The following is a 24403-nucleotide window of genomic DNA, read 5'->3' on the forward strand; positions in this document are numbered from 1 at the left end:
TCGGCGATGGTTGGCGTCCTACGTTTTCTACGCGGACAATAAATGGAACGTGGGTCTCGGGGCTGGTTTTCGCAGGTCCGCTAGTAGAAGGGATCCGCCGTTTCTACGAGGGGGAGGGGGAAGAAGACGAAGGAGCGAGGAGGCGAAAGATACGCGTGGACAGAGGCGAGAGAGTGAAAGAGGGAGAGAGAGAGAGAGAGGAGAGATTTTGGCACGGTGCCATGCACGCTACAAAGGCCTGCTCTCTCGAGCGTGGAGCTACTGTGTGTGTTCCGGAGAGGTTCCAAAGGCAGGCGCTCCTGCCTTGATGCTTCCCAGCCTCCCTCCAACCTTATAGGTCGACCCTAACCTCCAAATCGGTCTGGATATCCCCCCCCTCCCCCTCACAGAGAGAGAACCGAGAAAAATGTCCGGGCATCGAGGTTGCACGAGCACCAACCTTTTTGGACGCGGTTGGCGCGTGCGTGCCCCGATTTTTCGATTTCGACGGCAATGCGATTTTCGAACCTCGCGATTGCGGATTCAAATGCGACCCTGGCCCGTGCTTCTCCAGCCAGTCGACAGTAGGGCGAAGGGAGAGGGTTTAACGAGTTGTGGAAGGGGAAACGTTCGATGCTTGTGAAAATTTTTGACGAATTCGATTTTTTTGTACGATACGATAGAAAATTGCGATAGAAAATTAATATAGGATGAATCAGTAGGAAGTTAATTAACTAACGAGAGATATGTGTATGAATAAGATCGTTTCAATAATTCGAAAATTTTATTTTTGGACCGTGAACTTTTCGTATCTGCTTTGGACTTTTTGTGCGTGTGTGCGTGTGTGTGTGTATGATACGGGCGGCTTATCATCTCTGACGCGGATCTCCGTACCATGAAAAAGTTACGTTACGAAAGTTTGTTCTAGAATTCAATTCTATCTCTTCTAGGCTGTTATCATTCGAATCGTCGATAAAATTCTCGATAATGTAACAATTCGTTATTATTATTTGAATGTGCATGCATCTCCTCTTCAAATATTCTCGGAACACGGTCAAAATAAATTATTATTGTTATTAAATTTTACTTCACGATAGTGTCACTGATCATTTGCCAGCCTCGTCAATTTATTTCTGATTTAACACGACTGAGTGCACGAGTGCACACATTAAATGTGGTTATGTAGTTTTCGTTAAGTTCTAAACAGATCCGACAGATTTTCCGGCTACTTAGTTTTAAAATTTAATGCTCGTGAATTGTTCCTTCTATATCTAACGTAGAATGAATTACGTTTAATATAATAGGCGATTAAACTGCGTTCCATCTCCGTTATATTATTATCTCGAAAATTATTTCAAATACAGAGAGAGGATGCATAAAATGTAACGATTAACGACAATATTCCGCTCTTTCATTACGTCAAAAGATATCTTTGAACGTCATCGAAATGTTGTAAAATTTGTTTCGAGAAACATATCGAACACTGTGTCGAAATGCCATCAAGATTTACATACGATACGCCACGATCGACCGCAATAATTTCTACAAGGAAACTTCAGTATCGCCAAAAATTCCAAAATTTGGCATGTCTCTTCCAATTTTTTATTTTCATTTTTTATTAAAAATCCCATTCTACTCTCGAAAGATTTATATCTCGAAAGAAAACTCTTGCAACGATAATAAATCAATTCCTCCTCCAAACTCCATTTCAAACTAATAATTTCTAAAAAAAAAAAGAAAAAAAGAAAAGAAAGAAAAATTTAATCATTCTCTACATTCTCGAGAAAATCGAGTGTATTTCCTTACAAGTGAAGGCGAAGTCGAAGCAAGATCCAAGAGCAAGCCAACAACCAGTTTCTTCCCCAACAAATTCTCCACTTCACGGCGCCATGGAAAAAGGCGTTCCACGTTCCTGGGAATTTAATTAACATCGGATCGCGCGATTGCTCGGCCAATTTACGGGGTCGCACTCGACTGCATCATTAAAGGGAGGCCTCTTCCCGACAAAGGACAGATAGATTTACGAGGCCTCTGCGCCTACTCTATCACCCTCCTATCGAAATCGCGGCCAGCCCTTTGACACAGGATCCATCTCGAATCATCGACTACCGATCTCATCCGTCCAAGCATTAACTCTCTTCTTCGCTTCGCCTATGAGCGAATTATTGGAATTGTTGGAATTAAAAAAGGACGAAGAATTGAGAATATTAGTTTTTCAGAATCGTGTTCTTCTTAGGATCGAGAGACGACCCGATTAAAATTGAGGAAAAATATCTTTATAAATAACTCGTGAATTCTTGAAATAAATTCAAGGGGAAGAAGCATCGAAGAGAAGGAGTCGAGCAATCTTATTATCATCTTGTCGCTTCAATTTTTCGTTTACAAGACAGTTGATGAGTGCGCGATTATCGACGATCCGAAAATATTTTGCGTCTAAAAATAACACCGTGATTAAATCCGTGAGACAAAGAGCGGACGTAGAATCTTGTAATCTGAAATGTATTTGTATTCCGGATGGAATTTCGAAAAAGACCCGCCGTTACAACGATGGAACATTGTGTACAACTGTGTGGATAGAAAGGCGACAGATCTGGACGAGACCCTTGGTACGAGACCAGGATTAAAATCTGGGGTTGGACAAATGTTGGAACAGAAAGATCGTGAAAATGTTTTTTACCTGAAACAGAAGGAAACTACTGCGTGTCCACTAACACAGAAATTCATTCTGACGATCTGAATTCTCCTTCAATTTTCTACACATCAATCTTTTACCAATCCGATCCACCAAGAATCGAACATTTATTATTATTAAACTTTTGCCTTTCACGAGAAAAAAAAATACGAAGAACAAAGCGTGAACTCATCTCTTGAACCGAAAGAAATATAATCAACAGAGAGGGAGAACAGAAATATCGGAACGAATATCCCTGACCTACGCTGGACAGATATACATACACAATTCGCCATCAACACCTCCTCGTTTCCCTGCCCCACGTTATCGTCCTTGTAATTTCGCAAAACGAGGTATGGAGAGGATCACGAAAAGATATTTCCTAAAATTACGCCGATCCGTGGCGGTGCACCGCCCAACCCGTGTAATACACCCTATCGATTAGATAGGGTAGAAATGTCGCCAATTCGTGATCAGCGGGGGAATCGATGGCACGGGGAGGTGGTGGAGGGGGGACGGAATCGAAGGACGTGGTCTATAAATTATGACAGGAAACGTAGCGTAGGGGCGGGTTTCTTCGCTGATTTTATGTCCCTTCCGCCCGCGCTTTTTACGCCGTAACTCGCACGAAACGCTCGTTACTTAGCTCGTGGATGGGGACCGTATTATTTCGCACCTCGTAAACGTTCTTCTCTCTTCTCTCATCGTCCGGTTGAAGTATGAGCTTTTCTTTCTCCTTTTTTCTTTTTTTTTTTTTTTAATCCCGTTTACGACCCCCACAGTCGCCTCCGTTTTTGTTTTATAGAAACTCTAGGTATGATTTTACGATGATCGATCTTGAGACGACACGATCGTATCGTGTCGTGTTATATTTGGAAATGGATCGGGTTAGCTTTTTTTCTCTTTCGCGAAGAGGAGAGGATAATATCCAATAGAAATTGATTGAGATGATTTTGTGTGCGGTACGAGGATCCATACGAAATTAGTTTCGAAAAAATCATGTCGACGTGAGTAGTGGTTTTCATTTGCGATAGATTAGGCTGGTATTTTTGCGAGGAAAGAAAAATAAATAAATTTTTGAAACATTCTATTATGTGAGGATAACTTTCTAATAGAATCCATTTGTACGATCGTGAACTCGTATTAAAGGAAAATTGCAAGTTGGTGAAGGAAACTTGAATGGATTTTTATTATACGAATCTGTGGTTTACAGATTATTTATATCGTGATTTTAAGTTTACAAGGAACCGTTAATAATCGAAATGAAATCCCTCTCGTTTAAAAACATCACGGTATTATCGAAGCTTTAATAATGGTATCAACGCCAGCAATGCCAATTACGATCCCGGTCTCGAGCCATGAGATATAATAACACCACTACGCGATACAACGAAGTATCAACGTTTACGTGATATCACGTTAGCCGGTATCATTCATATCTGTTCGTAAAAAAATTCCAAAATCGATCGTCCTACATTTTTCTCCCATTTTCAACGATCAATCCATCTACGTATATTCAAAAGTTAAAGAAGATACTTGCCTCGAACCTAAAAACTCAAGTTTCAATGACGTTACATCAGAGTAGAAAATGTCACTCGATCGAATATCCAAATTTCAACGATAGATCTTCGACGAGTCTGAATCGAAGCGTGAAGCAAGGTTGAACAACCTCGTGAAATGATTATCATCCGGGTACCAACAAGCACCGCGTGGCACGCGTTGCAAAATACCTTTGATCCAAGCTGCGTGGCGCATCGAGTCGCGAGATTAGACGCAATTGGCCGCGATCAAAAGCGAGGCTCCACGATTCTCCAAGTGTAGAGACGATGAAAGTAAACGCACGTGAGGCCGCACAATGCCCGCCGCGAAGACGCGGCGAGGATTAACGCGGCTGGCCGTGACGTCACTTCCGCCCAATCAAAAACCATCAACGCGATCTACCACGTCGACTCGCTCGCTCGAGCAACGTTTTCAACGTTCACACGAAACGGCCGTCCCCTTTAATTGCGACAAACACGCGAAACGAGAGGCTCGACTCCTCTCTCTCTCTCTCTCGACACGATCGAGGATGTGGCCCGATTATTAGCCGAGAAACGTGATTATGTCATCGGCTGGAAACGGATGGATCTCTTCACGGATCAGAAATTGAGCGAGCACGAACGTTAGGCGGCTAATGCGTGCTCCACCTAACTTTCTCCTCTTAACGTAATCATGGAGGATTGCCACGATGACAGTTGCGATTGTGTGCGCTAACGGACGGCGCGTGAGTAGATTTGAAAGTGTATTTTGTCACGTCACCGAAAGGATGTGCGCGCGTTCGTTCGAAACTCGTATCTTTAATTTTCTTACCGCCGTTATTTTCTACATAAATTTTCCCAACTATTTATTTTCGTCGAATCGAATAAATTAAATTCGATAGTTACCGAATCTACAAATTATACATTTCTACCCCTGCACTCGGGTGGAAATAACAGGCCGTTGATTCGAGCACGTTATTAAAACACGCGATTGTCGAAGAAAATAAAAATCTTAATTAAGAGGAGAATTTTTTTACGATCCCTAATGAATACATGCAAACAAGCAACGATATTTTTCGCGAGATAAATAAATCTCGAGCATATCTGCGCTCCTCTAGTTCCGAGTTTGCGCGAAATCCGGTAATTAGAGCTCGTAAACATCGCGGTTGATGATTGCTCGCCGTTCTAAATCCTTGAGAAATGGATTTAACGTTCGAGAAATTCGATACAACGTGAGCAATTTGTATCTCCAGATTGAGAAGTAAAGAAACGCCAAGTTCGAGTTCGACAATTCAGGATTGGAAACGCGACGATCTGGATAGACGGACGGATATAGGCTCGTTCGTTTCCTAGGAAATCCTGTTGGATTTTCGTGCTGTTGCCAGGAGAAGAAACGTTGTGCACACGTTTCCCCGGGGCGAAATAGGGGGCAAATTATGAGGCTCAGACTACCGAAATGGGCAACAGGGCGTAACGAGGCAACTTCCGGCCGATGGATGGAGCGCATCTCGGACATCGTGTTAAAATTGCACCGAAAGGCGAAATTGAAAACGATTCTCCGAAACAATAATTGAACGTTTTAACAATCGATCGATGGGAAATAAATAAATATCGAGGCGATTGGGAACGATTTTTCCAGGCGAATCTTGTTTCCCGCGATGGACAAAATGGATAATCTTTATCGCGTCGAGTGTTCGAATTAATTTTAAATTAAATTTAACGAATAATGGGAGGTAATGGAGTTTCCAAGATATTTAATAACAGGCCGGCCGGCTCGAAATTCATCGGTGAAATCGCGGAATCACGCTACGTAATTATGGAAATTTTCGACTCGTAAATAAATAAATAAATGTTGGGAAAAGGAAATGCGAATTGATTTCGTAATAACAATAGTAATACTCGTGTGATGATATTTATTTTCGATATCGCGTGTCTTTCGTCTCTCAAGTTGCGAGTCTTTCTCACTTCTTTCCCGAAACACTGCCTCGACATTGATTCTTTCCTCATTTTCAAATATACCCTGCCATTTAAAAGACGGAGCAAGTTGTAATTCAGTGATATCGGATCGGAAAAATATACAATGTCGATTCGTTCCACCTATTTTTATCTGTGCGCAGCCGAACGTTGCAACAACAGATAACTCTCGTGCAATTATGCTAATGTATTATGGTCGTTTGTTTATCAAAGTGGCGTGTTATCTGCTCGAAAAAAAAAAAAAAATTCCCTACGAAACAAGCAACTCCATCACGAAAAAATGTTCGATACAAATGTTTTACATAAATCCTTTACCTGCTGGAACTGGATTTTCTTAAAAAAAAAAAAAAAAAAAGATTATTAAAACGACCCGTGGACTGTAGAATATTATAACTCTACGCTTTTCTCGATATTATATTTCGCATAAGCGAAAAGATGGAGCTCGAGCGCGACGAATAAGAAAGGAAAAATGGGGGGGAAAGGAAAAAAAATTTCGCGTGGGAGAGACTCGTGTGTGGCTTATTCAAAGATGGCTGTAGACCATCACAGCTTACGACGGAATGTCGTTACACCCAATTAGCTTCATTAACGGCCTTGAGAGGCTAGCGCACGAGCGAAGCCCGTTCGAGGCCCGTTGGAAAAACCTGCGATCATCCTCGACGCCGTTGAATATTTTTCGAAAAGAGAAATCGTGGAAATTCGATCGAATACACGAATAATAATAATTAACTCGGCAAGGTTAATTGCGAGGATGGCTTGCTCAGAACTGGTCAAGGTAGCATGAAACTGCACGAACAAGTAATTAAGCCGTTCGTTCATTATGCCGAGGATAGAGGAGCGTCCAAGATCTTCCTGCGATCTTCATTTATTCCGTGTTAATTAGAGTAGCGGTAAAATAGTTTACAGTGATCATCTGTTAACTCGTTGGATGCGTGATTAAGGATAAACGGACAAATTTTTCGATGGGGGAACAATGTAGCGAATTATTAGTAGCTTGATTGTTGGAAAATAAAATTCAAGGATCGATCAAGAACAAAGAAAGACTTTTAATGTTTCCTGCGTGAATTAACATCGAATTAAAAAGAAAAATCTTAGATTCCGAAAAGATGTGCCAAGTTAATTAATCGAATTCGTATTTTCACAAAATGATTTTCTAACGTTGCGATATAATTTTGATAAGTCGAGTCGCTAATTAATTCTAATCTATCGCTACTACACAGAACGTTTATCTATCGTTTTCTATATTTTCTTCAGACTGTTTTTCATTCCCACGCGATAAATAATTCGTATTAAACTTGAATTACGTTGAATTGTGTTTTTAGATATTTCTCATAGTATAATTCAAAGAACAAATATCAACAATTTCAATACGAACGATCCAAAGGACTCGTTTCGCACAAGCGTTTAAATTTTAAAACACCGATATAAAATTGAGAGATAGCTTTCTCGAGAGGAGCGAACTGTGGACAAGTTCAATGAGAAGGAGGTCGGTATCGGGTCAATCTCGTTCGAAACGAGACGAGCCACGCACGAATCAAGTCCAAGATGTTCGTTTCTGGCAAAAATCGGACAAAAAAAAAAGAGGAAGAGAAGAGAAGGAAGCCTTCGCGTGTGCCCTCGCTTTTCGTTCACGAACCCTCCTCGCGCCCATTTTTTTTCACCCACCAAATCACCGTCACGATCTACAAAATCGCCTATGAAATTATAATCTAGAACCCGGCTGGAAATTCCTTCCACCCTGAAATCTAGATTTTGAACGTTAACCGCCCCACATTTCCACCAACTTTCCGCTTCGCGCCATCAATACATTCCTCTCTACACAAACTTTATAAATTTATCAAATATCATCTTAAACTTCTATCGAACGTTTATTCTTTGCTGATAGATTAACCGCTAATTATAGTCTGCATGTATCACTCGAAAGAGAAATGTGTTGACATTTGACACGCTATATTCTATTTACGTACTTTTATTATCGGCAGTTTCACAGAATCGCGTGCAACTCTTTAATCTTTAGTTTCAGAAAGAGAGAGAAAAAGGATCACTTTTTATTAAGTTAAAATACAACTATAAATAAAAAAGCAAAGAGGCTAAGCCTCGATTCAACGACAATACTGTCTTCTTCGATCCTCCAAACCAAAAAAAAAAAAAAAAAAGAGAGAGAAGGAAAGATAGCCAAGAACATATCATCCTGGATATCGATTTCCGTATGATCCAGTGGCTTCTCGGTTTTTCCTGCCCGTTTTGTTCGTCGGGGAAGCAGCCGCGAGTTTGAATAATTCATCCACGGACACGAAGGCTTCCGATTGGCTGCGCTCCACAGCCGAGGAGCTCATCGCGCATGCGTGCTGGCAGTCGGGCTAATAAGGTACGCTTATGGCGTGCACGTGGCGTGACGGAACGAGCGTGCACGAGAGACAAAAAGAGGGTGGTGCGTTAGTGGTAGTCGACGGCGAGGAAATAATCGCGCGGCGAGTGTACAAATTGTCGGTTTACGCCGCGATCAAAATTCTTCCTTCCCTTCCCTCTCGATCCAATCCCCGGATTTGATATATCCTTTGGACGGAATATTGGCCAACTTGCAATTGCGATGCTCTCCTTTCGACATAAAGATATCTTCTCTTCGTAAAGCTCATCTTTTTTATATTTTTATATTTATTACAGGAAACGTGATATTTGAAGTATTCTCGATTCTTTAACGTTTTCTCTCTCCTTTTTTTTTTTTTTTTTTTTACTTTTTCTTATTTTAAACGATTACAACTCTTTCAAAATTCGATTGGAAAGGTATGGGATTGAAGCAAAATTGGGACTCGCAAATTTTTTACGAGCACAGAGAGAGAGAGAGAGAGAGAGATAGAGAGATTCGCTCGGGAATAAAAATCCAGAGGCTTGGATATCTCGACTGGAAAACAATATCTCAAGTGAAAGAAGACGCCGGTCTGGCGGGAAACTTCGAAATTGGTACACGTCTGAGCCAGATGTTACGTAGCTGCATGGAGCGGAGGGGAAGATAAAAAGTTAACGCGTCCCTTCGTGGGACAGCTCGAAGAGGCGGACGTGCACAGCTGCCCGAAAACTTGAACTGTCCGCCACATGTTCCGACAATTGTTTTCGTACCCTCCCGTGAAGATTGATCCACTGTAACGTTTTCAAAACTATTTTCATAGATACCTTTTCTTTTTCTCCATCGAACGATTCGAATAAAATTTATACGCTCCTTTTTTTTTTTTATAATCGAAAATAACAATTCCTCGTCTCGATGAATAACAAGATTTACAACCCTTTTGAACTTTATCCCTTATGACCACACTATAATACTTGTACAGGATAATATCCATCGAGAAAACAAATACAAAAGACTCGTTTATAAAAATATTTCAAGGAAGGAAACACGAGAGATCGAAGCGGCCGATTTTTATCTTCTTTTCCAAGTATTCTCGCTTCTTCCCGGCCGGATGCTCCCAGTAATTCAGACCGCTCAACCCATTCCCATTCTATCGATTCCACGAGACCTTCGCGTATTCCTCCCTCCTTTCAGCGTAGACACTGCTCCAAATAATACCCCGGCCATCTTCGAAACACGTTCGAATTCCTCCACGATCGTGCCCCCTCCCCCCCAGACAATCTTCCTTCTATTTCTCATATCCCCACTAGAGAACTTTCTCGCTTCAAAAGACGAAGAAATATATGTGTACGCGAATACACACGCAGAATGTAAGAAACGAAAGGACAGACGGTCGAGTGAATAACCGAGTCTTGGCTGATAACCTTAATTATCGCCATCTTAATGACCCATGGTGCCCCCACACACACACACACGAGCAGATGTACTCAGACGTACTCGCCTCGACCGCTGGAAAACTCAATTTGGCCCGATTCCAACGACGACTCCTCCGGGAGGCGAAACGAGTCCTCTCTGTCGGGAATAGCCGAGGTTATTTTTGACCCGCGAAACCCGCCTCTTCTCGCGGGTGACATTTCTCTTCCCCTCCCCGTGTTTACGCCGCGGCCGATCGGTTTTACGCGGAATGTTATCGAGCAGGAAAACGGCAAAAAGCGGCGAAAACACGCTTCTGCTTGCCTTGTCGGCCGGTAAACAAGCGTGCTCGATAAACCGGTAGGTAGGCTGTCCAACGAAGGAGATTTATCGGAGCGATCGATAAGAGATTGGAGAGCGAGTTTGAGAGCCTCGTGTTTGTTTGTGTATGCACATTTCGTTGGGGACAAAAGAGATATACGGATGTACATACAGAAATGAAAGAGAGAAGTAAACGTGTGTAATAGGTGTGCCAAGTATATGCATTAAATATATAGAATTATATAGTTATGCTCTTGCCGTGATGGTGGTTGTGGCAGATGGTACAAATGGAAAGCGATGGTGGCCAATATGAATCATGGTAGATATATGAAAATGTGTAATAGTGAGACGGGAATGTGAGGTGTGCATAGTGGCATAATAGGTGCGTAATGAGTATTGGCAGATGTTGCTAATAATCGGTTGTAATTAAGCCCGCGTCAAATGTAGGAACGTGGGTTTTTATTCGTTACACACGAACGGGTTAAATGGTGTTGAAATTTAAGCTGTACGAAGAAACCGAAATTCCTTCCATCCTTGACAACATGTTGCGGCTTCTCGCTCGATGGGGGGGCGACTTTCTCGTGTCGTAAACACGAGCGTTTATCATCCAAATCGAATCCCTTATCGCAACGAAATTTTTATCTCTTCTTTTTCATTTTCTTCCTCTTCTTCTTCTGCGATTAGAGTTTTTGAAAATTTTCAAATATTAACACAGCGATAACTCCTCGAGCTATTTTAATGGAAATTTCGTTTTATATTTTCTCCGGGTAAGAAGATTCTTAAAATATTCGACGAAAAAAAGTAATCGATCCGTTGTTTCATTCTTTGAAAGTTTGATTATATATCTCCATTATATATGAGTTTCATCGTTCGTGGGACGAGGGAAAGAAGATTAAAGATGAATGGAAAGGAGAAAGGATGGTAATAATGGATCAACAGATTTATTAAAATCTATCATGTCGAGGTTCGCCTCTGTCGCGTCTTGCTTCAAACAGTTAGAGGCAAAAATAATAAGACGTTCGAAATGTCTTCGTTCCCTGTCCTCTCGTTGCAAATACAACACGAATAGGCCGAGTTTGCTGAGAAAACTCAAATTCTTGAAGCTTCTTCTTGCTCGAAATGCGATATGGATAAGAGGGGAAAATCGACTATTGGGAGGAAAGTTCAAACCGAAATAACTTTTCAGCTAATAACATTTAACCATGACCCTCCATCTTATCTTAAACTACGTGATTATTAAATGATTAATAAATGATAATTGAATTATACAAGCTTTTTTCTCTTATTTCAATATTCCAAAATTCGAATATCTATTTTACATGCACGAGACAATTTTATTACAACTCGAGTTACAGCTTTGTTCTACGTGAAAATTAAAAGAATATTGAAAAAGAAAAAATCTTTACCCTATTTCCCCAAGTATATCGATACAATCATCGCATTATTTCCCGATTATATTACAAAATTTATTATAATTCAGCGATATATTAAAAATTCAATAGCGTCAAAATCATGTTCGTATTAAAGAAGCATATTTCTAAATTTACCTCGTCGAACGTTTCACAATATCCCCGCTGAAATCGAGAATTTTCACGGCAAATGTACGATCGACCACGAACCGCACGTCCACACCATAGCGTTCCACGCTCAGTTCTCACGTTGGCGTCCGGCCAAATAACGTATCGGTTCGCTCCGAGAAAAACGCCCATAAGCACGCGGTTGAATTTTTATGGCCACGTTTGTTAAAGCTTTGGGTTAAAAAACTGGTTAATTCGAAAATTCTCCCGGTTAAAATCGGATTTTCCGCAGATGTATACACGTATACGTATATACACACTTAAACCTTAAATTTGACGAGCCGATTGCCGGGATTAGGATTAGGGCCATCTGAATTACGAGTCGCCGATGGATTTCTAACGCACGATCAACCGTTTTTATAATAGGATTTCACGAAATGTCCGCCTTTTTTCACGAAATTCGCCTCATTTTTCATTCGAGAGAATATTCCATTCACCGTGGTGCGAATGGATGTTATTTTTAATCGAGACACACGGATGAGAAACGGATCGTTTCGACTCGAACGATGGTGAGCAACGATGGAACAAAACTTTTCGCTTCGAAAATTTAAAAAAAATTAAATTAGATTTTAAAAAATTCACGCGATGGAATCGGATAGAAACGGTGAATTCGAGAAATGCGGAATTTTTCTGGAACGTACGCGGTCTGGAAAGTGTACAAAGTAATTAGAATCGCACGTACGGAATTCTCGTAAGGACAGGCTCGAGTTAGAAGGCCGAGAAATATAAAGAATTCTGTGAAGGACGAAACGTGCTGTTCTACACTTTGGAATCTCGACGTGCAAATGTATCGCAATTTGTAAAGTTGTTCGGCCAAAAATAATTATCGTTCTAGCTAGAAATTTCGAATCGAATCGGTAAATTCATTTGCAAGGACCATCCTCGATCGAGGTGTTCCGCCGCGAGATACGTTTTTGGCGCGGAGCCATCGCCGTCCTTATCGGGGAGAGGACTCGATTTTCAATTCCACGTTCTCGCTCGTCCGTGACCGCGCCTCCACCTCTCTCTCCTCCTCTCCTCGACCGAGAGGAGATAAGAGGAAACGACGAAACACACCGACACTTTTATCAATGAACCTTTGACACCATCTCGGCTAAATTCCACCGTTCGAAAACGTGGCCACGAATTTTAGTATATTTTTCACAAGCTTGTTATCATTTGCGCGTGCAAATGTTGCCAAAAATTTGGATCGAGGCGGATACGTTTTTGGAAAAATGTTTGCGCGAGAGGAAGAATGTGAATCGAAAGTTTCGTTTGGAAATGATTGGTTATATTGTTAAGCGATATTCAGTATGCTTGATAAAAATTAAAAGCGACGAGGGCAAAGAATGCAATGCGAAAAGTTCGAGTTTTGAAAGAAAGAAATGGAGAAAGAAACGAAAGGGATAAAAGACGCGCGACATTTCTTTAAAATATCCTTTTCTTCATTAACTAATATTTTATAAAATTAATCCTTTTGTATTTTTTCTCCGCAATTTGATTGAATCTTTCACCTCGACATTCGCCATCTTCCGTGAGAGCCAATTGCTTCAAATTGCCAAGTAATTATCGCAAATTACGAATCTCTTCGTCTCTTTCTCTCTCTCTCTCTTGTTTCGTAAAACACCATCTAATGAAATGTTCGTAATTAAACGACGTTGGTAAAGTAACCTCTGCCTTTTTCATCGCCGTGATATTTCTTTCCTCGATAAAATTGCACCTTCCTTTCCCGGTGTGTCGCTTAATTGTCTAATCGAAAATTCCCCCTCCCCTCCCCTGTTTTATGGACGGGAACCCGAGCCTTTAATTCGCTGTTACGCAACAATAATCGTCGGAACGATCACAATAAATAATCTGCATCTGGATTCATTATTAATCATTCTCAATTTACATTTTCTCGTGCACACGGATCTCAATCATTTCCCGAAAGCTAATTGCCTCGTACGCGATGAACAACACGAGTTTTGTCCACCTGATTGTGGACAAAATAAGATAAATTATACAACGGGTGGGCTATTTAATATTTGGAAGGATCGATGGAAATTCCGTATTTCTTCTCGAAATAAGAGTAATTTCAACCACTCTCAATTGTATCGTTTCACAGCGAAATAATCTCGAGTTTCACTTTTTAAATCACGTAAGAAAATTTGGTTGAAACAAAGCATCAGCTGGAAATGATCCAAAGAAGCACACGCACCCAGATATACTTTACAGCCAGCTCCATTAAAACGGCGAACAATCGGAAACGCGTTTATAAAACGCGAATGACGACACTGTACTTGTTCAGAAACTGAACAGAAATATGTATCGTATTTCGAAAGTAGAGACAACAGAGGGAGCTTCCAAACCATAGCAGCTAGCTGGATCCCTCTTTCGAAAGACATAGAATTACTCTTTCTTTATTTTTTTTTTTTTTTTTTATATAGAAACACGTTCCGACTGGCAGATGCGAGGTGGTGAAAGAATTGATCCCTCCTCGTACGAGGGGAAAATCGATTATCGAGAGAACGAGGCATTTTTTTTTTTTTTTTTTTTAACTACCTAATGGACCTTGCGTATCGAGAGGAATGTTTCTCTTAAGTCGATCATTTTTCATTAGAACCGACTTTGATGGATTAGCGGTGTGATTTGCAGATAACGTACGTGTACGTTTTTTTTTTTTTTTTTTGTGGAGATTAGAGGTTCGTAACATGTGATCCGCAGGGGAGGAAGCAAAATGTGCATGGCCATGTAGCTTCTATTTTTTTTTTTTTTTTTTTTTCAATTTCTTTTCGACGAACAATCGATGCAAATATAAATAAAAGAAATAACGAAAAGGATGCGTATCGTCAAAATGAAAAACGAAGGATTAAAACAACAACGCGAGAGATTTTCCACGTTTCGATTAAAGAAACGAGAAAGAAAGAATATATCGAAGAATATAAAAGGGAAGCAAAATTTACGATTCACTCTACTGTGTCCAACTGTTTAGCCCGAGCTAGGTTAAAATAACTTGGCTCAGCATAAAAACTTAGATTAAAAAACACGGACGCGATATCGTCGTAATATTTTCGCAACGGTGACACCGTGTCGCACGGAGAGGACATATTGTAACGGAGCGGATCTCACGAGCGTTGCGCCACCAGAGATCCGACCGATTTAAATCTAAAGAAAGAAAGGAAAAAAAAAGAAAAAAAAAAATCTTCAAAATCGCACCGCTCTGTATCGCGAGTTAAGTTTTTTCCTCCTTTCTTTTTCCAGCTGTGATTAATTACCGCGAAATCGCAGAAAACAAGCAACGGATTGCTCCAACAATTTAGCTCGACACCGTAACGGCTAACGGTCCAAACGTTTCCACAGGCCGGAACACGACACACAGAGAACACGCCGAGACGTGTATTATTTTCAGAGCGGAGCGGACGCGTCGAGTCGCGTCTCGAAGTTTTGCGGTTCGCTCTCGAACGAATACCATTTATTACCGGCTCTGTCTAGCTATTTTCGGGCCTGGATAATAGTAGGTCGAATTAAGGAGAAACGAAAAAAAAAAAAAAATATCGCTGGAGTCTATATGGCATAGATCCTTGTTTCTCCGAAGATCGATATTCGAACGATCTTCGGCTTTACTAGAAAGGAAAGAAAGAAGATGGATTTTTTTAAGAAAAAAGTTTTAAAGATTAAATCGAATCTGAAATTTATTAGATTTATTATTTATACGCGTATATTCTGTGTATATTTTATTCAATGATATTTTCAAGTTCAATTAATTCGGTGTTATTTATTACCAAATTGAATTATATTATCATAACATTCCCAATCTTTTGAACAATAAATTATTGTCGCTTTCGAATTAATTTAATTCGATACAATTTATCGAGCATGAACGAACGATCGAAAGTTTTTTCTTTTTATTTAATATTTCTAATAATAAAGAAATTTCATATTATTAATAATAAAGATTCGTTTAATAGAGGAAGGAAGGAGTTTCGTGCTAGTTCACCATCGAATGTGTATAACAAGGGCTATCTGCAATCGAACATCAAGAGATCCCGAGGAACGGGAACAATATAAGCGAGATAAGGGAGAGACAGTCGATGCAGCTGCAGCTGCACCGAGGCTAAAACAGGAGCACAATAACGCGCATCGAGCGACGTCGCCTCGTGGAAAGTAACGTTTGCGAGGGGATGCCAGGCTAGCCGAAATAAATTATTTCTCGTTCGCAGGAGAAACGAATAAATAATACAAACGGAACAAGAGATCGAGCCGAATCGAGACGAATTTCCTGGATATCTGCCTATACACATCCTTTTTTATTATTATTCCAAAATCGATTATTTTTAATCCTTGCATGATGAATGAGCACGTAAAATAAAATAAAAATCTTTTCCCTTAGAGAATAATAAATTTTTTACTCGCAACAGAGAGAGATATTAACGTAATGAGGGTAAAAATAATTCGTATACGAGGAAGAAAAATCGCGTTCTACACCGCTAATAAATTTAATTCCAATTCAGAGATGCTGTTCCAATCCCAATAATTATTACGGAACAATCACGATCGGCAACAAACGAATCTTCCCACGTTATTCCATCCACAAAACGATCATCTATTGCTCCATATTGCTATTTATTTAAAACGCACGATACAATTTCCAACCAGATGCTAATTAATTTAATTGATATCAATTTCCAAACTCTTGCCTCTTTCCACACGCGCACCGATCCCAATTTTCCTTTCCAAGAATCCGGGAGGAGAAGAAAAATGATTCTCTGAAGGAGGATAATACAATATCCATGATTTTTACGAGCAATGGTTTCACAGTCGAAGAATTTCGAGGCTCTCTATTCCAGAGCCGACCGACCAGATTCTCTCAGAGAGAGAAAGAGAGAAAGAGAGAGAGAGAGAGAGAAAGAGACCCAGCCCAAAGGGACGCTCTGATGAACGGGTTTCTTAGCGTGGAACCGCTTAATTCCAGGGTCACGATACCTGGATCCTACGTCAGGCAACTTCAGGTCAGATTTCGCAGCGAGCCGCCATATTGGCAAGCAAAAGGTTTTCGCCTGCCGAAAAGATATTGCTAGAGGTAGCCGGAGAAGTAGAAGGAAACACAAAGGAACGGCAACAATGACGACGGCGTGGAGAAATAGAAAAACGGTTTGAAATATTCGAATAATTCGAAATATACGATTGAAGTATATATAAGTTGATTGACTTGTTACACACATTTTATATTATCGACGATACACAATAACAAGGTTTGGATGAAACGAAGTACTTAATTCTGGAAAATAGCTGATCAATTCGATACTCGTTATTATTCTGAACGAACGAAATAAGATACCTTTCTAACAATCAAAAGAAATTGTACGAATCCTAAGATTATCCGAGCCATTAGAATTTCTGGAAAGCGGGCAACGACCACAATACCGGAAGCGTCATCGCGTAACACACCGAGACTCTCGAGAAACTGTGGAGGAACTGTGCCGCGCCAGATTGGATAATGAATCTCACGTGGGATCGCGGGCTGGCACGGGCAGAACCGTCGCGATAACGACAATGGATGGATGCTCGTAACGATTACGACGGGGAAGTTACATCCGAGTTATTGTTTCATTGTCACCACTTGAATGAGAATCGGCCTCAATCGTTGCCCCTTAATTGCGAAATGACCCTTTATAGATATACACGTGGAACACGTTTAATGGAATCACGGTGGAAGACGTGCTTGAAATCTGCTCGAAAATTTTGATAATAAACCGATCTCTTTTCGAATAATAAGATATGATAAGATAATAAATATTTGACAATTTTACACTCGACAAAAAAAAAAGAAAAAGAAAACCACGAAATATCCTATTCCTCAACGTGGAATTATTATAAGTATCGAAAGAACAATCTTGAATAATCTCTCTCCAACAATCTTTTCCTCCTTTTCATTTCGCTCAACACCGAAACAACAAATATCGCGTTATCCTGTTTATCGCCTCGTAACAATTACAATGGATTTTTAATTTCCGCGTCGAACATTTCACTTTTCCCCCTCGCCAAAGAATCGCTCTCTTCCTCGAGATAATTGCGAGGGAATAATTAAAAATCGATGGGGAGAGATCGTTTTGTTCGCGAGCGATACGTGTATGATCGGGTCAATTAAAATTGCACGCTGTTATCGATGATAAGGAAAATCGCGTAAATATCGACCACTATTTCCTATTAATCGAAACTCGGCTTGGCAAAAATTTCCACGCTTTCCACGAGGCGACTCTGGGGAAATTTTAAGTTTCTCTCACTCGCGAATTATATCACGAAATCCGGAAATCGGTGTTGCATTAACTACGCAAATGGAATCTCTTATCGTAGCAAATAAGAAATAAGACACAGTTTTTAAGTATTTTTATTAAAACTAAGCGAGAGACGCGAAGTAATTTCACAACTTGCTTCGCTCCAGTTTCTTCTGGGGGAGAACCGAGTTTCTTTACTCTAATAATAATAACGGCTTGGTTTCTGAAAATCGTAAAACAAAGCTACGAAAACAGCTAATCGCGATCCATTTACATTTTTTTTTTTTTTTTAATCCAACTCCATTGGACCTCGAAGATGGAGACGAACGATCCCGAAAAAAGGGATCGAAGAAAGAGGGCGACAAAAGGGCAACGTGTATACGAAGCGCAACGAATTTAACAGATCCTTCACGGTACAAGTATTCGAGCAATCAACAACGGAAGGGGTACCCGTGGAGGGCGGGAATTCCATTCGAGAATAATTGACATTCCTAGTGGAGCGTGGCAACGACGAAGGATAGAGAGCTTTGTGCTCGTCCCTAAGTGTTTCTATTTGATATTGCGAGAGCGAGTGCTCGTCTTTGAAATCCTATTCGGTTCGCAATTTAATATCGATGCACCTTCCGTAATTATTAATCGGCGGGGGTCAAAGAAGGCGAGTAGAATCACACCCTTAATTACATTGTAATTTGTAAATACTCGATATTATATATATATATTTCATTTCGATGATTAGCGAGTAATTCAGGGCAACGTTTTATTGCTCAACTTTTTTTTTCTTTTCCAATGTTGGCCTAATTTATTTGATCTCGATTCCTGAAGAGGAAACGATCCGAATTTCCTTTCTAAATTATAAGAGATATTGTCTCTTTACGTTATGTATATTGATTTATGGAAATGAGATATGATGGATAGTTTCTTTTTTTATTGTTTACAATGTAATTAATCGCGGTATTCAATTATTAGGTCAAGTATAATGTGTTTGCTGATCGTAGGATGGATTATAGAAAGATTAACTGGTATTTTATTTTGCACTGATTCTATATCTACGCTTCTATATCTATATGCGTAAACATCGATAAATATTGTATCAGTATATACAAATGTGCGCCAATTTGTAGTAACAAGATACAAGAAATGTATTATTTAAAAAAAAAAAATTCTACTATGGATATCGATTTTTAATTTTGTCAATTTAAATTTTTTCCCTCGGGATCCGGAGCGATCGTGCATCTTTAAAACGATAGAGAACGAATTGAAATTAGAGATTTATGATTTCTCTTTTCCGCTCGGTTCCTAGGTAAAATTCTAAAATTTTAAATTCAATTATTCCAAAGTTTTCAAAGTTTTAATCGTTTCTAAGCGTTCTATCGTTTCCCACCAGATATATATGCACGTCCATCCGTGCGCCTTTGAGGGGGGGGGGAAGGGGGGAATTTCAATTTCAAATTATCTCAAAGAAGAAAATGCGACGAGTTAAAGAGGCAACAAAGTTCACCATTATACAAGTTATCATAGATAAACTCGTTCATCCTCGTTACTTCCTTTCAACCATCTTCCCTCCCCCCCTCCTTTGAATTATTCAATCTTTCGTCCCTAACCCGAATCCTCGAGCCAAGTTTACTTTTCGTCAAGAAAAAAAAACAGAAAAAATCGTTGGAAAATCAATCGTTGGAGAGGAAAAGAAAAGAATGAATCGACCCAAGTCGAGGATCGGGACAGTCCAGTCGATCGAGGCAAGGAATCAACTTTTAAACGAGTTTATTAAAGAAGAGGGGAAGAAAAATGGGGGGGGGGGGTTCGTCTAACGAACTTTCGCGATAGAAGATCTCGAAGGTTGATATTAGACACTCGATATTCTTGCTTTCGTTCACCTTGAAATTCACGATGCACGCGGATCTATGCGCGTTGCTCTCATCTATATACAACGATCATCGTTCCTAATAATAACAATGGAATCGTCGAATTTTTAACAACGTGTACGAGTGTGTGTGTAATTATTCGATATTAAGAGTTATATACGTTATATATTTTTTTTCTTCATTAGCAACAATCATAGAATGCTCGTGTTTTTTTATTAAAATTAATTTCTAGAATCCTCGAAGATACTTTGACCCAAATTTTATCGTGAAATTCGCCGATAACTCATTGACCCGCGAAGAAACTCGCGAGCGACTCAAAGGCCAGACGACGTAACGTGACACATTGGATTGCGGAGTATATTCGATTTCTGGACAGACTTGTCTACAAGACAAATGATACAGCACGCTTAAATCTTTGCGGTTCGCGACAGATATCCGTTATTTTATCTCGATCTGTCTCCTAGTTAATTATTTTCGATTAAAAAAAAAAAAAAAAACTAAACTAAACTAAAACGCGTATAAAACGATATATTCGACGTTTGCAATTTACCTCGTAACATTAATGCGTATTGAAATTTGTAATTAATTCTCCTGTTTATAATTAATAAATTATCCGTGCACGATCGTATCTATTATCATCGTTAAATTATCACATATACATCTTTCTCCCTATTAATAACATCGATATTAAACCAAATACTATCGATAATACTCGCGAACGAAGGCGTTTCATAGTTGTTAAAGCAAGAAAAAAAAAAAAAAAAAAGCATTAGCGAATCTACAAACGAAAGAAAGATTGAACATCCCCTTCCCTTTATCGAAACAACCCGTACAAATTGTAACCACCGTGTGAAGATATGGAATCGAAAAAAAAAAAAAAAAAAAGAAGAAGAAGAAGAAGGAGAAAAAAGAAAAAATTCTCCTCGATAAATTTTACAAGAGTGGCGTGACTCACGGTCGGTACACGTACATAGGCCGCCACGTTACCCTTTACTTAATATCAGAAACACTCTTACTGGACACTTACCTGAAACACACGGAGAGGAGATTAGTTAAAACGTGAGACAAACTGTAATGGAGAGTGTGAGGGGGGAGAGAAGGGGGTCGAGATCAAGTTAATTGGCAGAAGGGAAAGAAGGGCACCGGAATTAGAGATAAATTAAGGCTCGAGACAAATACAGAGATAACTGTGTGGTTTAGGTTGGGCACGATATATTCGCTTCCCACGGCGACTCGAAAATTATCTCGCCCTAATCTCGCGGCAGATAATTCGCAAACATAATAGGACAGACACCGGTCAAATCCGTCGCATGGAAATTAGATTCGTGGAGGCACGCGAGGCCGGTTTTCCACCCGCGTAGAAAATCGATATCGATACTCCCTTTCTCTCTCTCTCTCTCCATCTCTCTCTTTCATTTCGCCCTTTTTGCCACCTTTTTCTTCTCTTTCTCGCCTCGATGTACACACGTGCTCGCGAAATTGCGCCACGATCACGCGATTCGACCTCGTGGAATCATGTTGGACACACCGATGCTCGATCGATGTCGATCGATATAATCAGAGGCGAGATTAAGAGGTATTTATTGCAGGGTCTTTTTTTTTTTTTTTATTTCTTAGATTGATCGACGAGGTCCTACGATTGATACTGAGAAAAAAGAATACCGTGAAAGTAGAGATGCATATTTTTGGAAATGTTTGAAACTTTTGGGTAGGGAAAATAATTTTGTTCAGATAGGGAGGAGGATTCGTTCGAGGTAAATGTGAAAGTAAACTCAAGAAGAATCATCTTTAACAAATCGGAATTTTCAATTTTTCTTTTCTCCTTTCTTTACACCAATTAGAATAAAGATGATTCTTTACTTACTTAAAGGATATTGTTCTTCACGTGTACAGATCGTAATCGTAAATTTTTATAATTTCAACGCGCTAAATTCGCCACGATAACCGAGGATACGAGCAACAAAATAGCGGAATTAAATAAATTAAAGAAATAAGTAAACTAAGCATTCACGATCAGGTAGCGAAGGTTAACCACACTTTGGAGGAAAAATTTGAACGAGCCATTCACGTCGAACGATCGGAATTAAACTGGATGATAAAATATTAACGTTTGTGAATATCGTAATAGAAATGAATAATGGACGCGTCGATCCTCCACGCCGCGGACTCCAACACACTTTCGCGCGTTTCCATACGTGGAAACACGCGTTCGATGATATCGTAAATGGCGGCGGCGACACTGACACTGTGCGTATCGATATCGTTGCAGAGAAATATAAATTTCATCGGTCCCGCGATTATTCCTCCTCCTCTCCCCCCCCTCCCCCCTCTCCTCCATTAAAAAAGTTTCACCAGCCACAGCGAACGAACGTTAATAAAAACTTCATCGAGTCGTTATTAAAAAAAAAAAAAAAAAGAAAAAAAATGAAAATAAAAAATAAAATCGTCGAGGTACGCGACAATATCACGCGATAAAAACTTTAATTCGTTCTTCGTTCGTTTCGCCTTGCCTCGACCAAGTTAATCGAGAAAATCGAGACGATCGTTCTTTGAAGGGTAGTTGCCCGAGCGAAATTCATTCAAATGTTTTTCTACAAAAGTACTCGATAGTTGGGTTCGTTAATTCTTCTCGTGTGTATGTGTGTGTATATATATGTGTGTTTTTTTTAACAAGATTTTGCCGGCATTCATTGGAAATTTCGATAATTGAATTCTTTGACTCGTCTTTTTCTTTAATTAATTTAATCACATTGTGATTTGTATCGGTGCGTCGATCAGATATGGCATTGAAATGGATACGTGGTTTTATATTATAGTAATTGATACGGAGTTTAATATATTTTGAAATGACGTGTATTTCAAATGCGCATAGTTTCAAGCGCGGGGAAACATTTTTCAAATTATCGGGAATAGGGGAAAAAAGTTGTTTGATTTTAATGGAAAAATATGATATTCGATTCGAACTATATTTCATAGTGATTTCGAAGTTAATTTCGATTTTGACCTAAATAAACTCGCGTATTCTCGTAAACAATGGTGGAAAATTGTGATAAAATTTCGGAATGGTTCAATTTTTTGTACTTGAAACTCGAGCAACAATATTCTCGGAAAAATAATTCTTTATTATTTAGTAATTTAATATGTGAATAATTTTTAATCTAATTCGTTTAAAAAAAAAAATTATACTTTATAAGAGACAATCTATCCAAATCTACTCGCCTACTATCATAATTATGTTCAATTTCAAAGTTTAAACTTCTAAACTCTCATACTTCTTTGCCAATTACTTACACATTGTTCTAAATTCATAATGCTAAAATTCATCGAATTGTAAAACTATCTTACCCACATACTTATAAAAACTATCTCACAAAACGCATTAAGAAAAAAAAAAAAAAAAAAAAAATCTCTTAAATCTCATGGTTATTCACCATTTAAAAAAAAAAAAATGCCCACACGGAGAACAAATCAAAAATAACGAAGAAAAAGAGAAGAGAAAGGAAATGGGAAGAGCAAAAAAAAAAAAAAAAAAAAAAAACAAAAGGAAAAGTCTACAAAAGAGGGAAAAGGAAGCGAGAGAAGAGCAAAGAGAAAGAGGAGAAAAGAAAATGGTATCGATTTCGCCAGGAACGAAAGGGAAAAAAAGAAAAAAGGAAAAAAAAAGAAATCCACGGTCGAGTTTCACCGAGCGAAAGCTCGTCACGTCGACGGACAGGCACGGTAACTTCGTTACCCGCCGGCGGGATTTTCGTTTCGGTCATCCACGTGGGAATCGGCCATTTCGTTTCATCCTTTTTCACCGATTGATACGGCGCACGCGCGCCTCCACGTCGACAACAGCTGCACGCTCGTAAATTACATTTGCGTTTTAATATCGGCACAGCTATAAATTCTACTAAAGCTCGGCCGGCCCACGTTAAGGGGTTGCATCCCTTTCGAATATCGGACCGTATCGACCGAGTTTTAAAGGGCTCGATGAATTTTTCCGTCATTTCCGCGAAGGAAATTAAAACGAGACGCTAGCCTATCTCTAAAATTCTTTCGTTTCGAGACACTAGTGTAGCTCGAGACTGTAGCTTATTTATGGACACGGGGTATATTTTAAAGCGATGGAATGGAAATCGAAACGAACGAAATTGTGTGTGAATGAATTTACCTTCTTTTTTTTTTTTTTTCAAAATTACCGATAAAAATGAAATCCGAATCAAATTCTGACGCGTTTGGTTATACTAAATTTTATTCATTTCAAACATTTTTCTTTTCCAATCTATTGATTGCGCGAGAAACTAACTAAGTACTGCTTCCTTATCAATTTTAATAACTCTAATGATAAATACTCTTTCCCTCGAACGGCAATACAGCCATGAAAGGGTCTATTCACGGCAGAGCGTGGGCGGAAAGAGAAAACCAAGTCTTATATAAAAAACGATTTTTGTCTTCGCGAAACTTCGCTTTTCGAACGAGATCGAGTTTCACGAAGAAGAAACGTTACGCGTTAAATTACCTTGCCCT

At 39.5% G+C, this 24403-nt stretch overlaps 1 protein-coding gene across 13 annotated transcripts in view; it reads right to left on the bottom strand.

The window, feature by feature from the left end:
* LOC100868187 (RNA-binding Fox protein 1) overlaps positions 1-24403 on the bottom strand; it is a 305806-nt gene that overhangs the window by 129162 nt on the left and 152241 nt on the right. The window contains exon 1 of one of the 13 annotated variants that reach the window (XM_086909533.1): positions 21756-21933. The exons of the other annotated variants lie outside the window; for them this stretch is intronic. The gene's annotated coding sequence lies outside the window, so the exon portion shown is untranslated. Of the gene's footprint in view, positions 1-21755; positions 21934-24403 lie in introns of those variants that run through there. 13 annotated transcript variants of the gene reach the window in all.

The sequence above is a fragment of the Apis florea genome, unplaced genomic scaffold (assembly GCF_048593485.1).
Source record: "Apis florea isolate Af1SG1 unplaced genomic scaffold, ASM4859348v1 contig_3158_pilon, whole genome shotgun sequence".
Taxonomy (NCBI): Eukaryota; Metazoa; Arthropoda; class Insecta; order Hymenoptera; family Apidae; genus Apis; species Apis florea.